This window comes from Pseudopodoces humilis, chromosome 9, assembly GCF_049639895.1.
Source record: "Pseudopodoces humilis isolate 2021_Gansu_Grassland_sample_001 chromosome 9, ASM4963989v1, whole genome shotgun sequence".
Taxonomy (NCBI): Eukaryota; Metazoa; Chordata; class Aves; order Passeriformes; family Paridae; genus Pseudopodoces; species Pseudopodoces humilis.
Window position 1 is genome coordinate 32,694,378 of NC_142208.1, and position 27,066 is coordinate 32,721,443.

The following is a 27,066-nucleotide window of genomic DNA, read 5'->3' on the forward strand; positions in this document are numbered from 1 at the left end:
GACTGCAACCAAAATGGCTACAGAATCTCAGAATCATGAAATTACTGAGGCTGGAAAAGCTCTCCCAGATCATCAAGGCCAAGAATTAATTGAGCACTGCCAAGGCCAGCACTGCCCCATGTCCCCAAGTGCCACATCCACACACACACAGCTTCTGAACCCCTCCAGTGACGGTGACTTCACCATTGCCCTGGGCAGTTCCAGTGCTCAACAACACTTTTGATGAAGAAATTTTCTCTAATTTCCAGCCCAAACCTCCACTGATGCAACTTGAGGCCATTTCCTCTTGTCCTAATGCTTGTCCCTTGGGAGAAAACACCAGGCTATAAAAAGCAATTCCCTTCCTATGCTCAGTCACGTAATCAGAATTCTCCTCCTCTATGAATTAGATAAAACAAATTGAGCAGATTTTACACACACACACATATATATATATCTATGTGTATGACCTGTTTTCCAGGTCACCAGTTCTTTAATATTTAATATGCTTTCCTTTCTTTCAAAACTCTTTAAAATAAAAATGAAACAAACTTTTGCTGGTGCTCTTCAGGCTAAATTTTGCAGTAGCCTCATTACTTCTAATCACAGTCAGCTTCTCCTCCCACCACCTGAAAAGGTGGCTGTTAACTTCTCATAAACACATTTCAGGTACACCAGGAACACGTTTCTCATCCTGGGGTATAAATGCTCCCCTGAATTTATGTCAGTGCAGCTACAGCACTTTGTTTCCTCCCTTCACATGACAGAATGGAAGATTTCAGGTAAATCAGTCCTGATGGGCAGGTCACAACCTAAAATATAGATGTCTAAGGCATAAGTGAGAAAATAATCCACCAGCTCTCAGATTGGGTGGGATGAAGCCTAATTAAAAAGCTACAGATGCTATAAAATTAAGAATAAACACTTTTATAAAAAAAAAAAACTGAGAAAAATTAAGCAAAAGATAATACTGCTGAATCATCTGGCCATTAACATCACATTGCTCCTAATTTAATATATCTAATGGCATTCTTAGAGTAACAGCTATGTTATTTTATCCATAGTCTCCGAATTGTTTCCCCTAATCTGGAGAAGTATTCCTACTGCCTAAGTGCCTTCCCTGCCAAACCAGGAAGGTTTGTTTCTATCAAGTTTCAGTGTGCTCTACTGATGTTTTTTGAAATCTCAGAGCAAAGCTGATCCCACGCCCTCCATGAAGACTCCAGAAATGAACTTCCCTGAGGAAAGGTTTCCCTCCGGAAGGCTCCTGTGAAGACGAGGCTGTCGTGAGTCACAGAGAGATGAAGGGCTGGAAGCGAAAGGCTGCCCACAGCCGTACCATGATAAACTTTCCATGACTCACATCAAGAGGAATGGAAACATGAAAGGGCAAAGTGAGGCTGGTGGAGTGAAATCCTCCTGACATTTTCATATGGAAAGAAAAAGCCCAACAATATTTGGTAGCAACGCAGCACAACCGAGTAATTCCTTTTCCATTCCCCTGTCACCCGGTGCAACACTGCCCGTGTAGAACAGCAATTCCTCAGCCCATGCAGGATGAATTTATGACCTCTGGACACAAAAAAAAACCTGCAGAACCTTACAATTACAGGTATTTTTTAGCTACCAAGCTTACTGGAAATGGTTAGAATTGAGAGCAGTCTACAGGCAGCACACAAACAACCTAAAGTATTTGTACAGGGGTAGTGAAGTATTTGTACAGCAGGAGGAAGTTCATCCTGTGAGTGGGCAGGTTGTACCATTTCAATAAAAAATACCCCAGTAGAAGCAATAAAAATCTAAACTAAATGAAAAAACGAAAGAACATTATGTAAGGAAAAGGGAAAAATCGTCGTAGATATCCTCTCTCCTGCTTATTGGACACATTTGGCTCCTCAAGATAACATTTTTGGAAATAAACTTTGCCTGAACTCACATCTCTTTACCTCAGAGAAATCAGAAGATGCCAGAAAGATGATATGTCAATAAAAAGAGGATCATGAATCACTGACCTCTGAAAACTCTTGGCAGGAAAAAAAGGGGAAAAAAACTAAAACGAAACAATAAAAACAAGCAAAAAGCAATTGCAGTGATTTAGAAAAGCCACAGGACTCATTACAAAGCTCAGCAACCTCCTGCAGACTGAAGTTATGTAAAGCTCCTTTATTTACTTAAGCTCCCTAATTTTTAAAGAATCATCAATAAATGCAACTCCCAAGATGTTGCATAAACCCACAGAACCATTTTCAAGGCAATCAGTTGCAAATCAGGTACACCCTAAAAGCAAGAATAGGTGGCCACAGCCCATGGTTACACACTCAGCCTGCTGAACAACGGCTGAACACATGTTCAGGTCTAAAATTTTCTTTAAAGAATCCATTTCATGGCCTTTTAAAGCCAAAGAAAACCTCCTGAATCACCACTGAATCAGCAATCTCACCTAAAAAACAACAGAGGTTTCTTCCATAACCCAGCTGGTTTCTTTCTCAGAATCTAATCCAAACACAATCTGCTCCTTGCTCATCCATACACTTCCAAATAAAATGTGAGAAAGGAACAAATTCCTTGCAAAAAAAAAATAAATCAGCAAACTCCCCTAAAATCAGCATCACAGTAGTCATTTCAATCACATAAGGATGACTCCTATTATTTGGGCTGCAGTGCTCAGGAAACATTACTGAGCTTGAATCACCACTCAGTTAGGGCATAAACACTGTCTGAATAAACAGATGCTTGGAAGCAAGGAAAAAAGAGTGGGGATTGGGAAGGGGAGCTCGCTGACCTGGATCAGGGACAGCAGGGTCATGCCCTCCCCCAGAAACCTGTTATTGCACATGAAGGCTTGTGCAAGTTCCTGGAAATTACCAAGGTCCTGTTCCCTGCACTCCTAACATGCCACAGCCACATGCTCTGATGTGTTGTTGTTTGGTCTGCCTTGAGAATGTGAAAATTACAGAACTCAGTATTACCCATTTTTAAATTAAAGCATTTTTCAGAGGGAAAAAATACAAAGCCACTAATTCTATTTAATGACTTCAGTGCTCCTTCTTTCTATTCTATCTCATTTACATCAGTGTAAATCAGATATTCATCACTTTTTTTTTTCTTTTTTTTTTTTTTTTTTTTTTTTGGGCTACTTGCAGAATAAAAATGGCAGGCAGGAAAAGAAAGGAGAACCAAAAATCAGCAATTTCTCCAGAAATAAAAGTGCAGAAACCCTGGCAGATAAAAAGCACCAGCAGCAGCCACCCCACCTGTGGCAGCACACAGGAGCCTGGAGCTCCTGTGTCAGGGCAGAGCTCCCATCAATGTGTTTCAATCCTCCCTCTTGTACAAACACGGAGCACAGCGCTGCTCTCATACATTTCTGAGGATGTTTGGAGCAGAATTTTGCCTGCAGTACACACTGGCTTCTCAACTCCTGATCAAAACTTGCTGCCTACGATGTGCAACAGCTCCAGCAATTCATCTTTTCCCTTCCCTTAGTTCCTATTCATCTCACATAGTGCCTTGCTACAGAATCACTGACAGGTTTATATTGAATATGAAAGAGTCGCACACTGTAAGAAAAAAAACTGTGTCTTTACATAAATTACTCCAGTGCATTTCTGCTCACAAAAAGCCACTTTAATCCACTTTCAGAAATCATTCTGCATGGTTGAAGTTTAGTGTCTTTATTTTTAATCCTCACAGTAACTGTGAGCAGCCTCCCAATAGACCCCACATGGTCCTGGGGGTCCTTCCATGGAAACAGGGATAAACCAATGCTCCCGTCCTCTGGGGCTCACAGAATCCTCTCCCAAAAATCTGGAGCTGGATTAGAAAGTTCTGACATTCAGAACACAACCAGAAATTGCATCTATTTAACAAAAAACAGCCAGTCTCTCATTCAAATGATCAATACACCAAGAAACAGAATGAAGTATTGATGCCATTGGGAGTTAAATTTTTACCACTTCCTAAGAAAAAGTGCATCTACTTAAATGTTCAGAGAGACACCAATGCCAAAATAAGATAAAGACAGATATAGAAAGTCAAACAATTCATGCAATGATTTAATATCTGAGACAATTGTTCAGTCTAAATTTGTCCTATGTACTTTCTTTTAGTATATGGGAAAATAAATAAATAAATAAGCAAAGAGCTCCCTGGGAAGGCACAGGGATCACCTGAAATACAACTTCAGGTGCAGAAAGTGAATGTGATAAGGCTGGTCTTGCCATAAATGTTTGGATTGCATTTTTAACAAGATCGAACAGCCGCTGAAATTTCATTTCCAACACAGGACATCACGATAATTTACAATAATAGAAATTCTTACCTGCCTGCTCTTTCAAGGAATACATCCCACTCTCATCCCACAAATCAGCCAAATTCCTGTTCTGTGTGAGAGTGCAACAGGGAACCACAGAGCACGAAGGCTGAATCTGTTATGAAGCTCTTTCACTGCAGTTATTTTTATCGAACAAACTGAAGAGGTTTGGGGGTTGGCAAGAGGGAAAAAAATATCATCTCTAAATACAGCTCTCATAAACCCTGCAGTCAGGCTGTAATCAGAAATAAGTAAGTGTTTATCTTCAGAAAACGCCCAAGGCAAAGAATTGGTCTGGTATTGACAGAGCTCACATCTCAAATCCAGCTGTTTTGTAGTTACCTGTTTCTTCCCATCCACTGTGAATCCTGTTTAATTTCAGGCTCCCAGGGCTGCTTCATTGACTCTCTGGATAGACATTGCTGCAATTTACTCAAACAGCTCTCCTGGAGCAGCTTACTCGATAGAGAGACAAGGTTTTCCCCCCATGCAGAGCTCAGTTAGGTGAGGACAGCACAGTGATCCTATGGCTCTACTTGAACACGAGAAAAACTGGTGGATTCCCCATCCCTGGAGGTGTTTGGGGCCAGCTTGGACAGGGCTTGGAGCAACCTGGGATAGTGGAATCACTTCACAAGAAAATAAACCTCACAGTCAGTGTGCCAGCTGACTCTTACCCAAGGGAGAGGTGGAGAGCTCAGTTGGGTTTGCAGGAAGGGATCTGCCAGGGCTGAAGGGTTATTTTAAGCCCAGCTCTTTGTCTCTTGCATTGATTACTGGTCCAGAACCAGCACGTGGGGGAAAAATGTTCTGAGAGTATTTCCAATGTCCTGCCAAGCGTTTTCAGCCTTGACATGCTGCAAAACAGTGGGCATAACTCACAGTTATGAGTTACTCTGATTACCATCTTGCTCCTTTTACACATTTGATTTTCCTCGACTTTAGCAGCTGCTACCTCAGGTTGATTTAAAGTGAGGAACATATTCCATCCACCACATTATCTCTAATACTTTCTGCCACTTTGCAAGGGGTATGCAGCACAAATTGCTAAATCTTGTGGGTTGTGAGAGATCAGCTGCTAATTTAAGGCTGCTTTTGAGGGATGAATAACATTGTATGGAATAAATAGAATTTGCATCACGTAATGCCTTTGGTGCCTGTTTATCTCAAGCTGTGGTAAAAGGGTTTTGCATGCAGTAATGCAGCCAAATGATATCTACTGGAATTCATCTGATACACCTTCACACTTCATATACAAGCAGTTTTTCTGAAAGGGGATCCATTGTATGTGAGGTTTAACTTTGCTTTAAACACAATACAGTTATGGTGATTCTAGAGCAACGTAACTGCTCGCAGCTGCTCGCTCGATTTTTAGTGGCTGAGAAGGGATTTTCCTCCACCCCCAAGCTGAATTTTCTCCATAAACTTTACTATCTTAACAGAGTCATCTGAATTCTTTTGGTTGTGACTCATATATGGTACCTTCTCTGTGAGACATGCATTGAAATGGATGGAAAAACGTATCTCATCTGTACATAAGTACCATGTAAGTGCTTTTTCATGAATAGGGCATTTCATCTTTCATCTAGTGCTGAGTGGGTGAAAGGAAACATACACAGCTGCATCCTGAAAAGACAAACTCAGCATTAGAGTCTGTCATTAAAGTTTCTTGTAAATTCAAACAAAAATTACTCAACTCAAACTATTCATTGATGCCAAATCACAACTGGGGCTTTGTTTCAGTACTTAAAAAAAAACAACCAACTCTGCTCCAAGCTTAGTAGTAACTTTTCTAAGTGTTCAACAACTTTAATTCTTTAAGCAGTGACACATCAGATAAACCTCAGCCCATTAACCAAGGAACCACTTTGTTTATTACAAAGTGAAGCAGACTCAGAGCCCGAAGTGGAAAACCCAAGAAAGCTCTAAGCATTCTCGAGAAATTTCTAATTAATTACCTCTAAAAATATCACCAGACACAATTCTTGCAGGTGACTGCTGGCTACACCTAATTAAACAAAACTTTTTTGATATAATATCATCATACTGCTTCCAGCTTCCTAGAAAAGTGTTTATTCTGCAGAAGTCAAGCAACATTTACTCCCAAAGTCTCCTACCACTATTCTTTAAGTGTTTCATCAAAGGCTTGGGCTCCATCACTCACTCCTCTGTAGCCTGTGCTTTGTACCTACACAGAAGTGCAATAAATTTTTATTAAACAGTTTCTAAGATCCCATCATTCTGAAGACATTTCTGCAGCTCTGCAGCACAGGCTTTGTGGGTATTTTTGTACTGAGGCACGTGTGGTTGGCAGAGCACACACTTGATGTGGAACCCAAAGCCGTTTGATAATGGGTTAAACTCTCATGTCATCTCCTATCTTCACATCATCACATCTAAAGAACAACACTTCTATCACAAGCTTCAAAGGAATTCAAACATCTTAACTTACTGATTTCCACGAGTGGAGGGGAGAGGATGTCACCAGCCTCTCAAAAATATCACAGCTCTTGATGCTGTCCTCATAACAGGGCAAAACCCAGCCCAGGAATCTTGTAACTGCACAAAGCCCCCACTTTACAACAGTCATAACAAAAGGGAAAAAGATTCCATGCTACATCAGTAAATATTGTAATATCCAGGACAATAATAAGAAAATCTGTTCCTCAGCCACTGAACCATTGACTCCTTGACTTGACTCTCTATTCCTGCAGGTTTCTCCCATGTTTGGCTTCAGTGTGCTTGTTTTCCACTTGGAAAGGAAACAACCACAAATACCTTTGCATGCCTTACACTGCACTTAGCTGGCCTCCAGATTGTAAACAAACAAGATAAAAAACCAAAGGGAAAAAGAAATTAGAAAAGCAAACCAAAACCCCAAGTCTGCATAATGATGAATGTACCAAGAGAAATTGGCATGCAGTCCCTCACACCCTGCCTCTTCTGCAACATTTTCTGCAATATAAAGACAACATTTAGCTTAGAAAACTAGATGTTTTTTATTTGTAGGCAGAGGAAACCCAAGGCAAATGCTTCAAGAGATTTTTTTTTTTCTTTTTCCCCAATGGATATGTTAATTACATCATTTCTGTTATTAGGAAACTGTCCCAAACTAACCTTCCACTCTCCCTCTGCTTCAGCTGCAGAGGGGTCAAAATTCACTTTTTTAGGTTTTGAAGTGCGAAATTGCAAAGACAAAGACCACCTTTGATGGAGCTCCAAGATAGCACAAGTGCTTTATTCAGATCCTTACTGATCCCTACCTGAACACCATTTGGGAGCTCCATGGGGATGCCTGGGACCAGGATGCTCCAGGATCTGCTCAGTGGGACAGAATCTCCTGAGACAGACCAGAGTTCTAAGGAGAAAGGGAGAAATGCTCTGCTCCAGCCAGAAAACTCTTGCTCCCATGAAAAATCCTCATGTCCCTGGAGGCAGCAGAGCACAAAAGTGAACAGTGGGAGGTAAAATGAGATTTTATTTTTAAACAGCGGTGCTTGTTGATGTATTTGGTTCCAGACAAATAGAGGAGGACACGGAGTCGCTACAGGACATTGCAGCTGAAATGGCACCAACACGAGTTCTGAGCTGGGTTCCACTGCTAGAAATAAACCTTTTACTGAGGCAAATCACACAAGGAATCTGAAGTGACACAAATTCCATCAACTGCAGTTGGCAGCCAGACTTTCAAGAACAGATGCATGACTGTTAATGATAACCCAAAAAGCTCAGTTTCTAATGCAGAAAGATTGAAACTGTGTTAACATTATAAAACTGCAAAGAACTGGAAGCATCTCCAGAATACATCCCACAAAATACTTTGCAGGAACTTACAAACTCCAGCAAAATTAACATATCTAACAAAAAAAAAAATCTCCAGCAAAAATGCCTCCCAAGTTTTGAAATGCATTTCCATCTGTTAAATTTCTCTGTTGCTGATGGTGTTTACCTTGAGTCAAAGATATGAATCTTTGATTCCATGAGATTAATGTAATAACTTGGTTTAGGGTGCTAATGCATTCAAAGCTCTCAAACACGCAGGAGACTAAGACGGCATCAAGAGCATACAGATACATTTGGAGGGGATGCTTTTAATGTGAAATAAATTAGAAATTCCTTAATCTATTTCTGCTGCAAGGACTACACTGACATAAAATCTTCCTGGGGTGTCTTAGGCTGGAAGAGATGGCTTCCAAAGCCCATTTATTCCTCCTAAGCACTGCTATATAACCTAAATAATAATACAAAGGAAAACCCCTAAAGCCTTATCAGGTAAGTGAGGACTGAAGCTCTGAGAAATGCAATGTTCATGACACCTGGCCACAATGAAACAATGATAAAGAAAATATGCATATTATATGCAGATAGCTGTAGAGAAAAAGGCAGTATTGGTCAGCAGAGGAGTCCAGCTGATGCCTCAAGCTGCAAGAGGAAGCCTCAGATCCAGAGGAATGTGAAAATCACCTCTATCCTCAGCTGTCCTATCACTAACACTACTGAGCTACTTTTTAGTGGGCACCAAAAGGAGCTGTATGGTTTTGGGAACCAGGCATTGTAGAAGCTGCCCTGTGCTCAGCTTCCTTAGCACTTTCCACCCTCAAGAAGGGTGTTTAAAAAGCACAGCAGGTGCCTCCACAAGCTGCATCAATCATTGTCTCCTGCAAAGATCACTCCACGCCCAGCAACGTGCAACAAAATGCCAAGAAATGCCACCTATTCCATCAAATCTTTGGGAATGTGACTCAGCAGCTGGGCTGGAGCAGTTCTGGGCACTGCAGCCCCTCCTGCTTTATGTCCTCTACTCCACTGAGTCCAACCATCAACCTCAAGCTGTTGCCTTCACCTCTAAACCATGACCAGCACCCCAGCACCGTCACCCAGCTGGGAGAGCCCTCCTGAGCCTGAAGGTTGTTTTGGTTGTGTTTCTGCTTCATGAACTGCTGTGGTGCTCCTGCTATGAAAACCTCCACCCTCTGGCCAAAGAACTGTTCCAGGAGCTCATCCCTGTGCTCCTGCTGTCCAGGGGGAGGTGGCATCTCGAGTGTGGTGTCCCCTGGGGCATCTCCTCTGTGCCTCAGGAGAGCAGCTCCCACCCTGCAGAGCCCCAGACCAGACCCCACAGGGGAAGGCACCAGGGATGGGTTCTCTGGCCCTCCTGGACAAAAATGAAAGGCTGGACAAGGCTTGGAGCAGCCTGGGGTAGTGGAAGGGCTGGAATGAGCCCAGCTTTAAAGTCCTTTCCAACCCAAACCACTCTGTGACTCCACAGTTTTTCCATGTAAATAACCAAGTCCTGCTCCTTTCATAGCAGTTACTTTACCAGTGTGGGGGAAATTCAGCATTCTAGAGCACCATCCTAGTGCAGGAGAGAAATAAGTCTCACTGCTGATCATTTGATTTAATTTGCAGTTTTCCTGCATGTTTAAATCCTGGGAAATGCCTTCAGCATCCAAACCATTTCTAATCAAAGTAAGTGACTGCAGAAGTTCAGAATAATCTATAAACTAAAAAAATTCACAGTTCTCATTAAGTGAAAAAATAAATAATATGCTGATAAGACACCTCAGTTTCTTTATTGCATGGCTCAGTGGTTTAAATTACATTTTGAGAAGAATAGCAAATCAGAATGAAATCTCACAATTATATGGGTTTCTTTCTTTGCATATGAAAACTTGCATTTCATGTTATTCTTACTATTCCTCCTTTAGGTTACTTACATAGGGCAACAAAACTGACCTGGAACAGACAAAATGTTTTATCCAAACATGGACATTTAACTACAACGTGTATTATTTTGTCAGTGTTTTTACAGAGACGCTTCTGCCCCAGGTGAAATGAGAAATGTAGTTGTAGCCATTCATGCCATACACAGGAGCCACTCAAATATATCCTGGGATTTGGTTGTGGTCCAGAAAGGGTGTGTAACTCCCTACCCCAGATCTCAGGGTGCTTTTCAAAGGTGCTGCTCCATTTCTGGGTGACAAAAGGACGGAGTTCTGACATGTGTCACCTGTAATATCATTTGGAATAAAATGGTAGAAGTCCAAGAAAAACCTAGATCTCCTAATTCACCACCCAGAATCCCATTACCTGGGAATTGAGGGATTCTGAATGAAATTCAGATATGTGTTACACAAGACAGAAAGCCACCAGCAATCCAATTTCTAAATAAACCATCTAAGCCAGACAGCATCGACTCTGACTTTCCCCTGGTAACCATATTAAACAGAATGAATTTCAGCCTTTCATAAGCTCAGCAGAGAGAGAAAGTGAATTTTCCCAGCTTCCCAAGCTGCAGTCATGCTCCCCATCCCAGAGCTGTGCCAGAATTTCCCTGCACAGAAGTGGCAGGGAGCACTTTTTGGGGCCAAAGCTGGCAGATGGCACTTTCAGGAGCAATGGTGCAAGACCTGCAGTAGGAAATGAAACCCTCCCTGTCATAAACAACTCCTGCTTAAGAACTGGAACCCTCATTAGTATAATTGGCTTCATATGAGGTGCTAAAATACAAATTTGCTGCGTTTAGAAGCCAGCAGTGTTTCTATTAGTTAAGGAGTGTTTTGCTCACCTCTATTTTTGCTCAAGCAAAGAAGAAAAAGGGAGGGGAAAATGTGTCATGTACTCTGCCTCCAGCTAGAGAATGCCATGCTGGAGTACGGTTTTCACCTCAGATGAAAAATGAAGGCAGGTAGCCTTTCAGCACAGCTGCTCCTGAGGACTGAAATGGAAAATTATTTGGAGAGCAGCTCTCACATCATTCACTCAGAGCTGTAGATTTACATCCTCCAACCTGCATGAGATCCACAGGGTGAGTGGGACTCCATCCCAAGCTGAAATCTGAGGGAGAAGACATATTTAAAATGTAAAAACAAACTACGGTACTACCACCACTGGGGGGTGAAAAAATAAAAAATCACTTCTCCTTCAGGAAAGCACTCAATTTTCAGCCTTTCTGCTTTAAGTCCAGAAAATTAAATTTCCTCTTTTTAATGGTGCTGCCTTTGAGTACAGGCCAGAAAAATGAAAGAGCATGAGGGTTGTGTTACCAGGGAGCAGAAAGAGGACCTGCACCTCTCAATTTGGCATCTCTGGTAGTGGGAGGGGAAACCCAGAGTGGAACAGGGCACAGCCAGGACAAGGATTTTGGGGCTTTTCCATCACTTTTAAGGCCTAAATATCCTTCAGAGGAATGTCCACCTAACCCTTTGATGGCTCTCACTGGTGAGGAATTGTCACCTTCTCCAGCTCCCTGGCACTGGCCATGCCCACCCACGGCAGGAAATTCAGCTTTGCAGTGAGTACCAAGTGTTGTTTTTCCCCTTCAGAGACACATCCCCATCTACCTTTGCTCCACTTCTCCTTGAAGCCTTTAAACCCTGAGGATGGACTGCACCACTCCAGAAACAGCACCAACATGCAGAAGATGTTAGCCTCTGATTTCAGAAGTATTCCTTTCCCTCTTCTACCTCCTGTATGACTTTAAAAACTCCTCTCACTGCTTGTAACTTGGCTGAAGATGGATATCTGTGTGAGCCATTGGCTGAAGTGCCTTTAATGACAGGACAGTTCAGAACAATAAAACCATCCTATCCGTAAAATGTACATTCCCCCTTCCGAAAATGGAGTAAGCCTATTAATTATTTTCTTAAAGACTGAATCTCAAAATGGCACTGCTGACATTTAAGGCTCATAAAAAATGCAAGTCTGTCTGATCTGTGAGAAATGAGTTTATATGATCTATTTTAAGATGAAAATATTTATCAAGGGTTGCCAATTAGGAATACAAACAGAAACAAAGCCACTTAGAGTAAGTTGCCCTTTATTTTTAAAATCTTTTCCATGCCAAGGGCATGCTTCTCCCCAGAACAGTGGTGCACAAAATAAGTGACATCTGGTGGCTTTATGCTGTAATAGAATAAGGCACCTCATTTCAATGCTGTTAACCAAATCAATTTTTAAATTTACTGCTTCTTAGCAAAGCTTTTTTAGATGTTTTATTTATTTCTTTTCATGCAGATACTTCTGAGGCCCCTGGGCATCACAGTCCCTCTTGCAGGGTGACAACTGCTGTTATCCAATTAAAGTGGGACTGTCATATTCACATCAGGGAAAACACAACTCCACAAAGGAATTTGGAAGGCACAGGAAAAGAGTGCTAAGATTTAGCTGGGCAGCACCAGAGAGAATCACACAGAGCCAGGCTATAAGAAACAACTCTGCAGAATTTTGTGAAGGAAATCCTTCACCTGCTCCGATAATTCCCATGCTCAAAGTAATTAATATCAACTCAGGTCTCTCTGAATTGTCCTTCATTGGATTTTAATTAAACCCAGAAGGAACAGCTGCATTTTTCATTCTGAGTTTAGCAGCATCCTGGTGACTACAACTTTTACAAATTTGAAACAGCTTTTCCCCTTTTCATGCTTTATTGATCCTCAGCAATGGCCACATCTAATTCAGCCAAGCCTTCTGCACCTAAACCTGCACTCCAGACATAAAGCAATTACAACTCCCCTTCAAACTCCTCCAGCCAGAAATACACTTCTCTTTCAGAAAGCCATAAGCCTCTCCTGGATAATTAATAGAAGTGCTGTCAGCCAGCCTCAATTAAAATTACAAAATTGCTGGCACTGCAATATCAAGGCTTGCAGCACCAATTTCTGCAGTAATAAGTATTTATGGGGGAAAAAAAAATATCTGTAAGCACTATGTAACAGAAATGAGATGAAAGATAAACAGACTCTAAATATTTATCAGCAGAGGAAGTCCAAAAATATACCAGTAAAAATGGAGCGGATGGCAGCTAAATCCAGACCATTGAGGGTTCCTCGAAGGATGTGCAAGGAGGAACTTCGTTTTCAGCTTGACATGGCTAAATCAAATTAATTCCTTCCTCCTATTCAATTGCTGCATAGAAACCCCTGATGCCAAAAGGACAAAGCTAAAAATGTCCCCAAAGCCGTGTCTGAACGCTGCACTTGCGCCCTGCAGCAGTGCAAGAAATAAAAGAGTTGGACTTTGGGGCTTTTCCATCACTTTTAAGGCCTAAATATCCTTCAGAGGAATGTCCACCTGCATGGTTGGCTCCCCTCAGAGCTGAAAGGGGGCTCCACATCTGCAGGATCTCCAGAAAAAAGGGGCCTCTGGGACAGCACAGCTACTGATGGATTATTTCAAAGAGAAATATTATTTCCTGCTCACATTCCCTCATCCCCACCAGACATTATCTTCACCTCAGGACCTCCTGGCTGAGCTAAATAACATATGCACAGAAAAGCACAGCTGAATGGCTTTAGCTCCAGCCACTCATCAGGAAGAAAACTTTTAAAGATCCCATTTCAATTTATTTTTTGAAATGCTGGCATGCTGAAGTCAGCAGGAAGACATTTCAGTGACTTTAATGAAGCTGGAGGTTCATCCAGAGAATTGCTGTTTGGAATGAACACAGCTTTTATGTTATCTCATTTGAAACCTTCCAAGTTTTCTGTTAAATTCAACTTAATGATATTTGCTATTTCGGAATTATCTGCTATCTTTTAAAATACAGCAAGGAGGGGATTAAAGTTCTGCACTGTAAAATGTTTAGTGATGATGGGATACTCTTGCTTCAGCAACAAGCATATTTTTAATGCATTAATATTAATTGTCATAAGGTGCCTGTTTATTTTGCAGTTTTGGAAAGCTTTAGATTGTAGGAATTGTAATAGTCCAAAAAAGATACTGTTGGTATTTACATATTTATCAGCATTTTCACAGCACATTTTTAGGGCCTTTTTTTATGGTTTTTTTTTTTTCCATTTATTACCCAATGTACCAGCACAGCATGACAAAAAAGAATTGGAAAACTGGAGATATGACTACACCCACTTAATGGGTATCATTACAGGGAAACACTATCAAAACTCAGCAGAGGCTTTTTACGCATTCCTCTGTATTACACCGAAATGAGTTATTGCAACATTCTAACTCTGATGCTAAACCAGGAGAATGCTCAATTTTTACAGCTGCAGCAGCAAGGAGCAGCAGGTGAGTGGAACCCATCTGAGAGAGTTACTGACTCCAGGTAAAAGCTGCTCCCTGCCAAGCTCTGGAGGGTTACACAGATTTTCCTGCCTTGCCTCACTCCTTGGTGAGCACAGGGCTCTGAATTCCTCCCAGAGTGGAGAACTGTTCCCACTCCCACAAGATTCTGGTCCCCCACACACCAATGAACCCCAAAAGGTGAATTACTCCTGATCCAGCCTAATGCCAGATAAATCCAGGTGGGATTTCCACGGACACCAATCTAGATTGCATTGACTCTGCTGCGTGTTCTTCATTTTGCTGATCTCCCCAGCAATGCTCAGAAATCTACTCTGAAGGGTTAATTTTTCCCTATTTAAAATCACCTGATGTCAGACAAATTTTTATTTCCTTTTCCCTCAGTGAGAGAGAGGATCAGCTCAGATTCCACTCTTCCCTTCTGCTCACCTCTCACATCTCATTTCTTGTTTTAAAGATGGTATAAATAGCTTTGCAAAGTAATTCTAATACTAAATGTCAAGCGCAATAGTGGTTTCATTCTGATTTATCCTTATCTGATCCTCAGGCAAGTTAATCCTCAACCTGAGAAACTGTTTTCAGAGCTTTATAATTGATGAAACTTTTCATCTAAATTATTTACTTTACGAACGGCTCCGATGAGTCGCTCAGGGCATAAAGCTGTACTACTCAATGCTGGAGTGCTCGAGAACATGTTTTTGTCTTCTTAAATTAAGAGCCCATCACAACATCTCGTGCTGCAGTTTCTACTGGCAGTCTTCAATGCACAGCAGGGTTTTTATCTGAATTTTTATCGCTTGCTATAGCTGCAGTTACAACCCAGATGTCTCAGAGTTATCCCAGCCCGGAGCTCCACGGAGACACGAAGCAGGCAGAGAGAGAATCCCTGATCCTGAAGGTGTGAATCTTACAGTGTGAACCAGAATTCCTTCCCTGGAATCACCTGGGCTCAAAACATGATGGACACGTTCAAAACCTGCTCCTCTTCCACTGCAACAGCAGAACCCAAAATCCTTTCCAGAAGTGGCCCCAGGAAATGTCCTCAGGCTTCAGCAATCCCAAGGATGAGCTGTACAGTAGCAGCCCCAAAAATGCACTAGGAAGGGGTGGAAGACAAGAGCAGGAGCTCAACCACCAGCCTAACACAGCAAAATACATCTACAAAATGATGAGCTTAAAAATTTGAGATTCATTATCCATTTAATTTACTTAACATTACCAATATCTGTTTAACATTATCTAATATCTACAGAGCTAAGCAAAAAAGACAAATTACAACTAAGAAGTAGCCAAAATCAAAGAGGCTGGGAAGGAATATTAGATAAGGTATTTGATGGGCTTGCAAGGAAGTGTTGGTTTTAAGAGCTGCTAAAGAATTTTCAGGAGATGAAGCTCCCCTGTGAGGAGCTGGGCCTGCAGGCAAACCCATCTCATTATGTGATACATTCTCCTAATAAACTATTAAACCATCCTTCTCCACTTCCTCCTATTTCTGGCTTTAGACAGACAAACCTCCTGGCTGCACCAGTCAAAGAGTCCTTTTTCTTTGGATTAATAAATTCTGGCACTCAGACCATTATATCCCAATTTAGGCACAACAAGGTTGACACCAGGCTCTTACATTTCCTCCAAATTATGGGCAAAACCCTCCAGAATCCTGATTTCTGCCTTTTTTTTCCCCCTGAGATCTCTCCTATTTGTTGGTATCTCACCACTCATTTGGTGCCAGTTCTAAAGCACTTTTAATTAAGTGCTTCTTCTCCACACTGTTCCAAGAGCTGAAATTGGGCAAACCATCCAACATTACAAGCTCACATCCATGTGCTTTCCATCCTCAGAGCACTCTTTCAACCCTACAAGGCTTCTTCCATCTCCTAAGTACACATGCTGCACATAAATCTTTGTATTTCTTTTTGCCTTTGTATCTTGCAGAGCTTTTCATTTTTCAAAGCAGTCTTATCTTGTTTCCTCTGTATGACTTTGAACTTTACATTTTATCTTCACTCTTGTCTGACCTCAGAGTTCTTCCCAGCTCAAACCTACCTGTAACTCAATGACTTGTTTGAAAGAAATGACCTTCCCTCCATTCCATGCAACCCTGAGAAGTTACAAGTCTAACTTAAATTGGTTTATTTAAGCCAAACACCAATAAATGTAAAACCAAAGTAAAATATAATAATACAAAAGCCTTTTTCACTCTCATCAGTTTTTCTAATTTTATGGTTAGATGGCAGGGTACATTCACCCACACTGAAAATCAAGGTTTTTCTACAGGAAGAAAATATCTCCTCGTGAAACTTATTTTTTCCTACTGGAAGGCGTGAAGCAAAAGAAAAATGTCAGTTGGAATATTTTGCTATTTAGGTACAGATCTGCACCTTTTACAGTGAGGAACAGCCCACCTTAGATACAGATTTGGCCTAAAGCCCCATTTATTTATAAAATGCTGTGTTTATTTGGTGAGTAAATGATGGCATAGTAAGTTTTAGAATATTAAGTGTGTATTTGGAGCTGCTAGGTATATAAACAAATAAAAGCCTGGGGTGGCTCCTTGCTGCTCCATCCCACCATTCTCCACAGGATTGGGTTGATTTCCAAGGAAACTCGTGGCACAGGAGGCAGCCACGTGCCCCCCTCATCCCCAGGAGCTGTGGCTGCTTTCAGCAAACCAACAGGAGAAGGTTCACACCACCAGGAGCTCCAAAAATGTCTCTGGGGTTGAGGTGGAGCACCCCATTCCTGGCAAGGCCAGAAGGAAATCAGCAGCCAGGTGCTGGGGATTGGGAAATAAGTTGTTCCAGGCAGCTCAGGCTGTTGTGGCAGCTGGAGGAGGATGGATCTGGGATGAGAAGAGGCAATAGTTGGGGTGGGAGGGTTGGGCAGGAGAGGTGCTCCAGGCCAGAGAGACCAGAGGGCTGGAGCATCAATCCTGTGAGGAAAGGGTGGGAGTGGGGGTGTTCAGCCTGGCAAAGAGAAGGTTCCAGGGAGATCTTAGAGCCCCTTCCAGTGCCTGAGAGAGCTGGAAAGAGACTCTGGGCAAGGGATGGAGTGACAGGACAAGAGGAATGGCTTCAAACTGCCAGAGGGCAGGAATAGGGATTCCTGGAATAGGAAGATGGGATATTGGGAAAAAATGTTCCCTGGGAGGGGGTGACACAGGGTGCCCAGAGAAGCTGTGGCTGCCCCTGGATCCCTGGAAGTGTCCAAGGCCAGGCTGGATGGGTTTGGGGCAACCTGGGGCAGTGGAAGGTGTCAGGATTGGAACTGCATGAGCTTCAAGTTCCCTTCCCACACAAACCACTCTGAGATTGTGTCTTGTGACCTCTGGTGCCAGCAGAGGGGACAGGGGCAGTGGGACAGAGAGTGCCAAGGGTCCCACATCCACCACCTCACAGGGCTCTCATCCTCACCACAGCTGCCTTGTCACTGCCACCAGCACCCAGCAGGACAATATTTTCCTTCTGTTTCCTCTTGCAAGGCATCACCTGTGCCTATCTCCCCTCGGAGGACGCTCCTCACAGCTAAAGCTTACAAGCCACGTCCAACAGCTGCTGGAAACCAGGTGTAACATAAATTAATAAATATTCCATGAAAAAGCAACATTAACTGCTTGCCCCTAAAGTGCTGTTTAGTGGCATGTCAGGCACAGCTGTGTAATCAAAGGATTACAGTGCTCCCATTGCAAGGCTCTCCACCTCCTCGGGAGCTTCCCTCGCCTGTAAAAACCCAAGCCAGGCACCAGGACAGAATTGTAATCATGTCTTTGAGCCTGGGAAACACAACCCAGCAGGCCATGGGGACAACACAACACGTTTTCTGTCAGACACACAGATTTTTAAGAGAACAGGTCAGCAGGGCTATAGATCATTAGCTCGTTTTAGTGAAATTGCAGTGTAAGTGGAGAGATGGGTGCAATTCAGGCTGCTTCGAAATAAGAACTTGCAGGAGGTTACAGATCCCTTCCCCTGAATGGCTGTATTTAGACTCCAGATCTGACACCACACTTGGTCAGCAAGAAAAACAGGGCACTTCAGTAAAAAACATAAATAAATAAGAAATACTAATTTGTGGGGGAAAGCGGTGAAGAAAATGCTCTCTTATTGGAAATCTACCATGTTTTTCCACAGCACTTTGGATTCTTCCAGCTGAGCAACACAACTCCAGCCAAGGAGTACAGTGGGAATTTAGAATTACCCCTCCCTGTGTGAGGTGTGGAGGAAAACAGTTGGGTTAAAGGGGAAAATGGGCATCTAAAGACAGCAATTAACGAGCCCAGTTCAAATCAGGGTACATCTGCAAACCCTCTGAGATGTCTGAAACAGAGATCCACATCAGGCAAGTGCCCAGAGTAGCACTGAGTGATTTAAGAGCACATTTCCTTGGAATTTATGACTGTGGGATATACATTAACTGTAGGAGTAATTAGGAGGGAGAGGGGGATATCAGTATCTGTGTCTTTGACTTTTCTTCACCCAAGTGATGCATCTGCTCTGGAAGAGAAGCACAGTTGGGCGTTCCAAGTCCCTAAATCCACGTGTCATTTTGGCGAGACCAGCCCTCTGCAGCCAGCTCACCTCTGGAGAAATTGTATCAGCACCTGATGGTGACACAGCCCTGAGTCACAGCTCCCTGAACATATAAGGAAGCACTCAGTGTAGGAAAAGTAGTTTATAATGGGAAGGATTCCGTTCCTGGTCAGCAGAGGAATTTCATAAGAAGCCCTTGTTGGCCAGCAGTAACTCATCAGCTTTGGCAGAGTTTGCTGCCATCCCTCAAACCCCTTGATCTTCAATATAAAGCAGTGCTTTGGGGGGTGTGCTTCACCCATCCTTAAAAACACCTTCAGTAACACTGAAATCACCTGCCAACAAAAGCTCTGACCACTGAAACTCCCCATTCTCACAGAGCTCCTGCCACAGGTTGCTTAAAATAATGTTAAAATATAACGTAAGCAGTAGCTTATTTGCATCTCTGTGATTATGCCTACATAATCCTACCCTTGTTCATGCTGCTGGTGGATTATACACCTTCATCCTTCCCCTTCACCATGAAATAATTCAGATATGAGTCTGCTTCACCCTTCTCATTAATATGATTTCCAGATACCTACTTTTAGTTTAGCAATGAAGATAAAAATCCATTACTGCCTCCCATTGCATTAGTGGAATTGTCTTGCAATGTAAATCTCCACTGTTTGATCAAGTTCCTGTTACAAACCACCAAGTAAAACACTCTGAATTTGAGATTAGCCCTCCTCCCATGACAAAATCTGAACCATAAAACTATTTTGCCATTGATTTCAGAACTGCACGGTGGCTGCAGCTCACAGACACACGATATAAGTGCTATTTTAAAAAAAAAACCAAAAAAAAAGACAAAAAGAAAGAAGGTAGTTTCACAACTAAATCTTCATACAAGTAGTTTCCTCCTTTCTGCATTCAAGTTGATTTTTTTTCTTTTGGCACGTGAAGAGCCAGATGAATCCTTTGACTCAATGCCCAAGAGTGAAATGGCACCAGCAGCAGCAGAGAAGCTCTCAGGGCATGAGACGTGTGACAACATTTTAATCACTGACAAAAAGAGGCTTCAAGGCAGCTACTCTGTTAGTGTTTGCTGGTTTTAAGTGAGATTTATTGTTTATGAGTGACTGTATATAAAAAGCATATCTATGTCTATAAACAGCAGCACAGATATAAATATATATGTATGGTTCACATACATTTGGGGATGTTTTATTGGTGGAAATTTCCCCCTCTGCCAAAGATCAAGCAGTCCCCAGTTAGTATCAAGTGCAGTGCTGTTCAATCAGGTGTTTGTTTATCCAAACCAGCACATATGATTTTCAGTTAAACCTTAAAAATATTTACTTTTCATGAGCAGCTCCAGCAAACTTTGAGATTTAATCTGTGATGTGCCCAGCTGGCCACTCTGCTCTATTTTTTAAGACTCAAAACACAAAAGAACGTGTTTGTTCTACAGGAGATAATGATGATGATGGGTTTTTGGTCTGGCTAATAATTCAAGATGTGAAACCATTCTGATGTCATACGCGAGGAAGTCAGTGTGAAGGGGACTTCAGGACATAGAATGCTATAATAATTAAAATTAAATTTAAAAAAGAATCCAAATCTTAGAGCTTGATAGGTGTCTGGATGCACCATCCAAGCAATACTCTCACATATCCTATTAACCTACAAATCTGTCTGTGCCTGAGACAGTCAGATCACTGCAGAGTACGGCTGTAGTATTACAATGAAGCAGCAGAGGAAAATTAAAAAAGAAGAAGAAGAAAAAGAAAAGCCCATATAGGAGACCGCCAAAGTTCAGCTGGTGAATTGTTGCTTAACAGACTCTGACCATAATAACCCTTCACTGAACCTTGCCTGCATTCTCAGCAGCTATGAAGCTATTTTTAACAGCTCGCATTTAAGAAATACCCCTCTGCACCCGAAAACATTCCCACCAGCGAATGGCAGCACCCGGCTCCATCCTCGGTGGGATGCGCTGCCGGGATTGAATGGCTCTTTCAGGAAAGCCGCTTTTCCAAGTGTGTTCTCTGCCGAACACACAGCCGCGGTGCGGGACCTGCCCGGGGCAGTGCGAGCATCCCGCCGACCCGCTCCGGGCCGCGCTCCCCGCTCCTGCCGCGGCTCCGGGGATGCCCTGGATGCCGGGGAGCGGGGACGGTGCTGTGTGCCCCGGCTGGAGCCCCGTGTCCCCCGAGCCCGGCCGTGCCCGCCGGTGCCCCCGCGGCTGCTGCTGCTGCCCAACTTCCCGCAAAGTCCCGCCGCCTCCAAACTTGGGGAGCCGCGGCCTGGGGACCCCCCGCCTTCCCGCAGCGCTCATCCCATCCCATTCCCTCCCATCCCATCCCATCCCCTCCCCTCCCATCCCATCCCATCCCCGCGCTCCTACCTCCACCGCCTCGGCTCCGCTCTGCCCCGCGCCCGCAGCCTCCGCCGGCTCTGCCCTGCGGGAGGGGGGCGGAGGACCAGGAGGAGGAGGAGGAGGAGGAGGAGGAGGAAGGGGGAGGGAGCAGCCCCGCCGCTCCCCGGCCGCGCTGCGCAGCCCGGGAGGCGGAGTGCTGCCGCTCGGCTCTGCCCCGCAGCGCCCCGGGGAGTGCGGGACCCACGGGATGGGCTGCGGGGAGGATGGGGTGTGGGATGGGGTGTGGGATGGGGTGTGGGATGGGGTGTGGGAATGGGGTGTGGGATGGGGCTGCAGGGAGGATGGGGTGTGGGAATGGGGTGCGGGATTGGGGTGTGGGAATGGGGTGTGGGATGGGCTGCAGGATTGGGGTGTGGGATGGGGCTGCAGGGAGGATGGGGTGCGGGATGCGGTGCGGGATGCGGTGTGGGATGGGGTGTGGAATGGGGCTATGGGATGGGACTGCAGGGAGGATGGGGTGCGGGATGGAGTTGCGGGGAGGATGGGGTGCGGGATGGGGTGCGATCAGAGCGGCGGATGAACCACGGAGCCCCCCGGGCATCCCCCTGGCATCCCCCGGGCATCCCCCTGGCATCCCCCTGGCATCCCCCGGGCATCCCCCGGGTATCCCCCGGGTATCCCCCGAGTATCCCGGGCCCCAAGAACCGCCCGCGGCAGCAGCAGGGGATGGATGGAGAGAATCGAGAAGGAGATGGGCCCCTCCTGAGCTGTCGGACGGGAATTCGGGCTGGCCCGAGCGAGCGGTACGGCATCCCCAGTGTGTGCAGGCAAAGGTCAGCCCGAGGAGAGTCGTGGCTCGGGTGCTGCCAAGGCTCCGAGGCTGGAGAGACTCAGACCTTCCCTGCTGCACACCTGGCAGGCTGCAGCAGCATCCACTGCCCTGCTCCGGGCTTGCAGGGGCAACAGCACAAGCGTGGCTAAGAAACCAAAACCTTCTATGCAGTTGAATCCAAAGTTTGCTCTCAAACAAGAGATCCTACCAAGAAAAAAAATTATATATATATATATATATGTATGTATGTATGTATGTATATGTGCCTGTATGTATGTATGTATGTATGTATATTAAGTGAATATACATATGTTAAAGTGACAGAGGGCAAAATTAAATTTTAGGAATTTAAATTTGAGGAAGGAATTGTTCCCTGTGAGGATGAGGAGGCCTGGCACAGGGTGCCCAGAGAATCTGTGGCTGCCCCTGGGAGCGTCCAAGGCCAGGCTTGGCTTGGAGCACTCTGGGGTAGTGGAAGGTGTCCCTGCCCATGGCAGGAGGGTTGAAACAAGGTGGTCTTTAAGGTCCTTTCAACCCCAGACTGTTCTGTGGTTCTAAGATGATAAATATATGGTTAAATGTATGGTCTGGTTATTAAGTCTGTGACACACACACATCCCTTCTGAGATGCAGCACACACCATTTCCCTCAAAGGTTTAATGCAACACTTGCAAAGACAATATTATCAAAAGGAAAACTCTTCATATTTCCCTCCTTACACTGTTAAGCTTAAATCCACATGTTTAATACTCAGCAATATTATTTCTAAGAGTTCTGAAGTGATGAAGCACGAGCTGAACATGAAAGAACAGTGAATTCTCTATTTTAGTACTTCCTTTTGTGATCAAGCCCATCTTTGGTTTTAACTTTCAGAAGCATCTAGAACTCACACAGCTCTGTGGGAATCTGTTTTGCAGTGAAACCATATGTACCTTAATAGTAAAATGCAAAGCAGAAGTTTACAAATTACACAGCTCTGTTTCAGAGCCAAACAAATTAAAGATTTCAAAAAGGTGATTGTGCACCTGTAAGACCACATAAAAACTTTAAGATTTTAAAAGCCACACATGCACACATTTCCTACAGCACCACTTATCTATCTCTGTTCAGATCACAACTGAATCTCACTTTTAGGGGAAAAAAACACCCAGAATAAAAACCCTGACGAGGTGAAACCTGTGATTTATAAAATACTCACACATATTCAGCATTTCTGTTCTGAGTTAAATATGCTGCCCTCCAAGGCCTTTTTTGGCCTCGTGGGATGCTCTGAATAGCAATTATCCTTAGCCAGATTTCTGTGTAATTACACTCCCTTCCTTTTTCTGTATTTTTAAATAACAAAAAATCAAAGAAGCTGTCATGAAAACAAGATCTTCATTCCCTGGGGAAGTCTCTGTTTACACTATTCCTCACCAGGCAGCAGCTGGAGTAGGAATCTTGGTGGTGTTTTCCACATGTGGTAGCTCAAACTTCCAGGCACTCCCTAAAGGTTGAGTCTGCCCATCCCGGACACTCACAGACTGCCTTCAGTGTTACCTGGAGAGAGAGGGAGGAAAACACAAACTTTAATAAATAATTAGGTGTAATAAAATAAATAGTTAAATAAGTAAAATAAATAAAATTAAAATAAAATAAAATAAAATAAAATAAAATTAAAATAAAATAAAATAAAATAAAAATAAAATAAAGTAAAATAAAATAAAATAAAATAAAATAAAATAAAATAAAATAAAAATAAAATAAAGTAAAATAAAATAAAATAAAATAAAATAAAATAAAAATAAAATAAAATAAAATAAAATAAAATAAAATAAAATAAAATAAAATAAAATAAGATAAAATAAAATAAAATAAAATAAAATAAAATAAAATAAAATAAAATAAATAAAAAGGGTGTAATAAATCCCTCTCCAGGAACAGTGTTACCAGGGAAAATCACAGAATCAAAGAATGGTTTGGAGGGACTTTAAATCCCATCCAGTGCCAGCCCCTGCCATGGCAGGGACACCTTCCCCTGTCCCAGGCTGCTCCAAACCCATCTTTAAACATTTCCAGGGATCCAGGGGCAGCCACAGCTTCTCTGGGCACCCTGTGCCAGGGCCTCACCACTCCCACAGGGAAGAATTTTTTTTTCTAATATCCCATCTAACCCTGCCCTTTGTCAGTCTGAATCCATTACCCCTTGTCCTGTCACTACATGCTCTTGTAATGATTGCCAGAGGAAGAAAAATCAGAATAAACAGCCTAAAAATCTAAAAGCTAAGACTGACCTTTAATTCTCATGATTCAGAGTTCAAAGAGGGAGGAAACAAAGCAGTTTCAATATAGAAATTATAGTAGAGCTATCTCTGACTAGATTGGTTTTCACAAAAAGAAAGGTCCTGACCTCCACCTCTGTAAATCTGATTTCTGCTGGTTGCCATGCTTACTCTGCAAGATATAAAGAATCATCCCACTTTTAAAACAAGTTTGTACATATTTCTTAGCTCTGAGCAGGCTTATGTGGTAAAACAGAAGGGAGAGTCCTTTAGCAGTGTTGAAAAGCAGGCCCACAATTAGTGGTGCAAACTTGTGAATTTAAAGGGAGATTTTGTTTTTTTAACCATGTGAGTCCTGGCTGTGGTTTGGGGCAGAAATCTGGTGGACAGGTCCAGTGGCTGTGTTTGCCAGCAGAAGAACTGTGCATTTCTAGCCAGATTTAACTCTGGGATAAATAAATCAGATTGTGTCCTCAGAGCACGGCTGTAATGGGATGCTAATCCTGGGAAACGAGCTGCTCTTCCTCCACGTGCCTATTCCAGCATCAGCATCTCTAGGTTGTTCTCACAGAGAGGGCTTAGAAAGGCAGATGTTTCTGCTTTGTGCTTCCTCTCTCCCAAACTCATAAAGCAGAGGAAGGAGCTCATTGCCCGCAAGGACTGAGGAGGATTTTGGGGAGCCCTTTTCCCATGACCTCCATCCCCAGGCGGCGCTTCCCAAAGCCCTTCTCAAGGGACCTTGCTGCAGGGTGCCAGCACAAAGTAATGAATTTCCTTACATCAGATCCTAATTCCACCAGAAAAGGATGTGGGCAGCGGCAGGGAAAGACCAAAACTTCCCCAAAACCTGCCAGTCCCCTTTGAGCTGCAAAGGAACCTCCCCCAAGGGATCCCCCTGAGTGGGCACCTTCAGGACTCCCCATTTTTCAGGGAAAGCAGAGGTGTGGTGGAGCCACAAGGGAACAATTTGCTGGGTGGGGACCTGTAAATCCAGCTGGGAGTTTCTGTGCAGTGAGCCTGGAAAGCCAGCAGGTGATGGGGATGTTGTACTCCGGAGCTCTGAGCCGCTCCTCAGCCCAATTCCAGGAGGATTTCCCTGGATGTGCTGCTGCTGCCTGACCCGGGCTGGGCTCAGCCTCAGCCCTGCAGCACCCCCGGGGATTATTTCCAGCTCTTCTCCCAGCTGTGAGTTGGTGCTGTGAGAAAATCGTGGGGAGATTTGCTATTCTTGGTTGTCTGTTCTCCCGTTAAAATATTGGTGTGATTCTCACCGGAATTAATGGAATGTGGATGTTTTAAAGAAATGCATTATTACTCTCATTTTGCCCCCGGTATCCTGGCAACAGGCACATTCGCATCACTAATTTCATATCTTGTACATCCTTCAGCTCTGAGTAAAGAGTATATCAACCTTCAGATACTCTGAATGACTTTTTTGCTGTTTTCCCAGCTTGGGTTGGGAATTATTCTTCTTGGCATGCACATCCTTGGAATGCCTCTGGGAATTCATGCTCAGCCTTTAATTGAAGACAATGCCTTCGTCCCTGGAACAGGCAAAAATTAAAACTGAAACTTGATTAGGTGAATGTGTCAGAATCCAGTTCTCCACAAGTGCTCTGTTAGATTTTAATGATGGAAGCTGAGAGCCAGTTGCCTTTTGCCTGATGCCATCCTTTCATCCTGAGCTGTGTGTCCTTCAGCTTCCTAAAGAGCTCCCTTTTATTGGTGATCTTTATGCCCTCCAAGTACTTGTTGAAGGGTATCATTCCCCTCTTAGTCATCATTTAGCCAAGCAATGCATATTAAGTTCCTTTAATCTTCACTCATAACTCAGTCTCTTCCGACCTTTAATCATTTTTATTGCTCTTCTTATGAATTTCTTCCAATTTGTCTGCATCTCCCTGGCAATGAGGCACCCAGGATTTACTGCCTTGTTTTAGACATGCTCTCCCTGCAGCAATGCAGAAGATGTTACCTCCTGCTACTTTCACCCACCACTGATTTAACAATATGCTGGAGTTGTGAGGTAGCTGGGAATCAATTAAAGTAGAATTTAAATGGTTCAGTGCTCAGAATTACTATAATTCTTTTGTGGCACCACGTGCAACGAGAAGCCTTGGAGCCTGTGAACACACCTGCTGCTTCTGGAAGCGCGTGTTTGTGATTCCCAGGGCAGGAAAAGCTTTGAACCCTGCTGCATGCACAGCTCTGGGAGTCTCTGAAGGGATATGAAGGAGTTATGATCCAGAAGAGAGATGGAGATGGGTTCAGATTGGCACCAGGAGCAGCTGACGTGTGCTGCTGGCCTGAGGGCTCCACACTGCTCCTGCAACTCCCTGAGAGGTGACAGCGCCCAAGGGCTCATCACAGCAGGGGCAAAACTGGGAGAGGCAGCAGCCAGGAGCTTGACATTAGATTGCCTCAAGCTCTGTTTAAATGGTTTGCTTTAATAAAATAATAATAATAATAATAATAATAATAGTAATAAATCTTTAGAAATCTGTAATGCATTTTGAGCTTTGATTAATGAAGAGCTTGAGATAGCTGAGCAGCAGATTAAATGATGGAAGATGCTCTGAGACTTTTCAGATGTGCTAAAATGATCAGGTGGCTTCTCTGTCCCCACCACACGTGGTTTTGACTCAAGGCACACCCTGGAGTCAACAGGATCTCTGCTCCAGGTTTCTCTTTTCCCATCTGAACAACGCTGTGGTCTCACATTGCTCTGGTGGATAAGGAGGGAAGGCTGTTAC

General features: G+C 43.5%; 1 protein-coding gene across 2 annotated transcripts in view; it reads right to left on the reverse strand.

Moving 5' to 3' along the window:
• CHST15 (carbohydrate sulfotransferase 15) overlaps positions 1-21,318 on the reverse strand; it is a 43,918-nt gene extending 22,600 nt beyond the window's left edge. The window contains exon 1 of one of the 2 annotated variants that reach the window (XM_014257685.2): positions 21,248-21,318. The gene's annotated coding sequence lies outside the window, so the exon portion shown is untranslated. The remainder of the gene's footprint in view (positions 1-21,247) is intronic. The other variant, XM_005528828.3, reaches the window with a different exon arrangement.
• Positions 21,319-27,066: the final 5,748 nt, after the last annotated feature.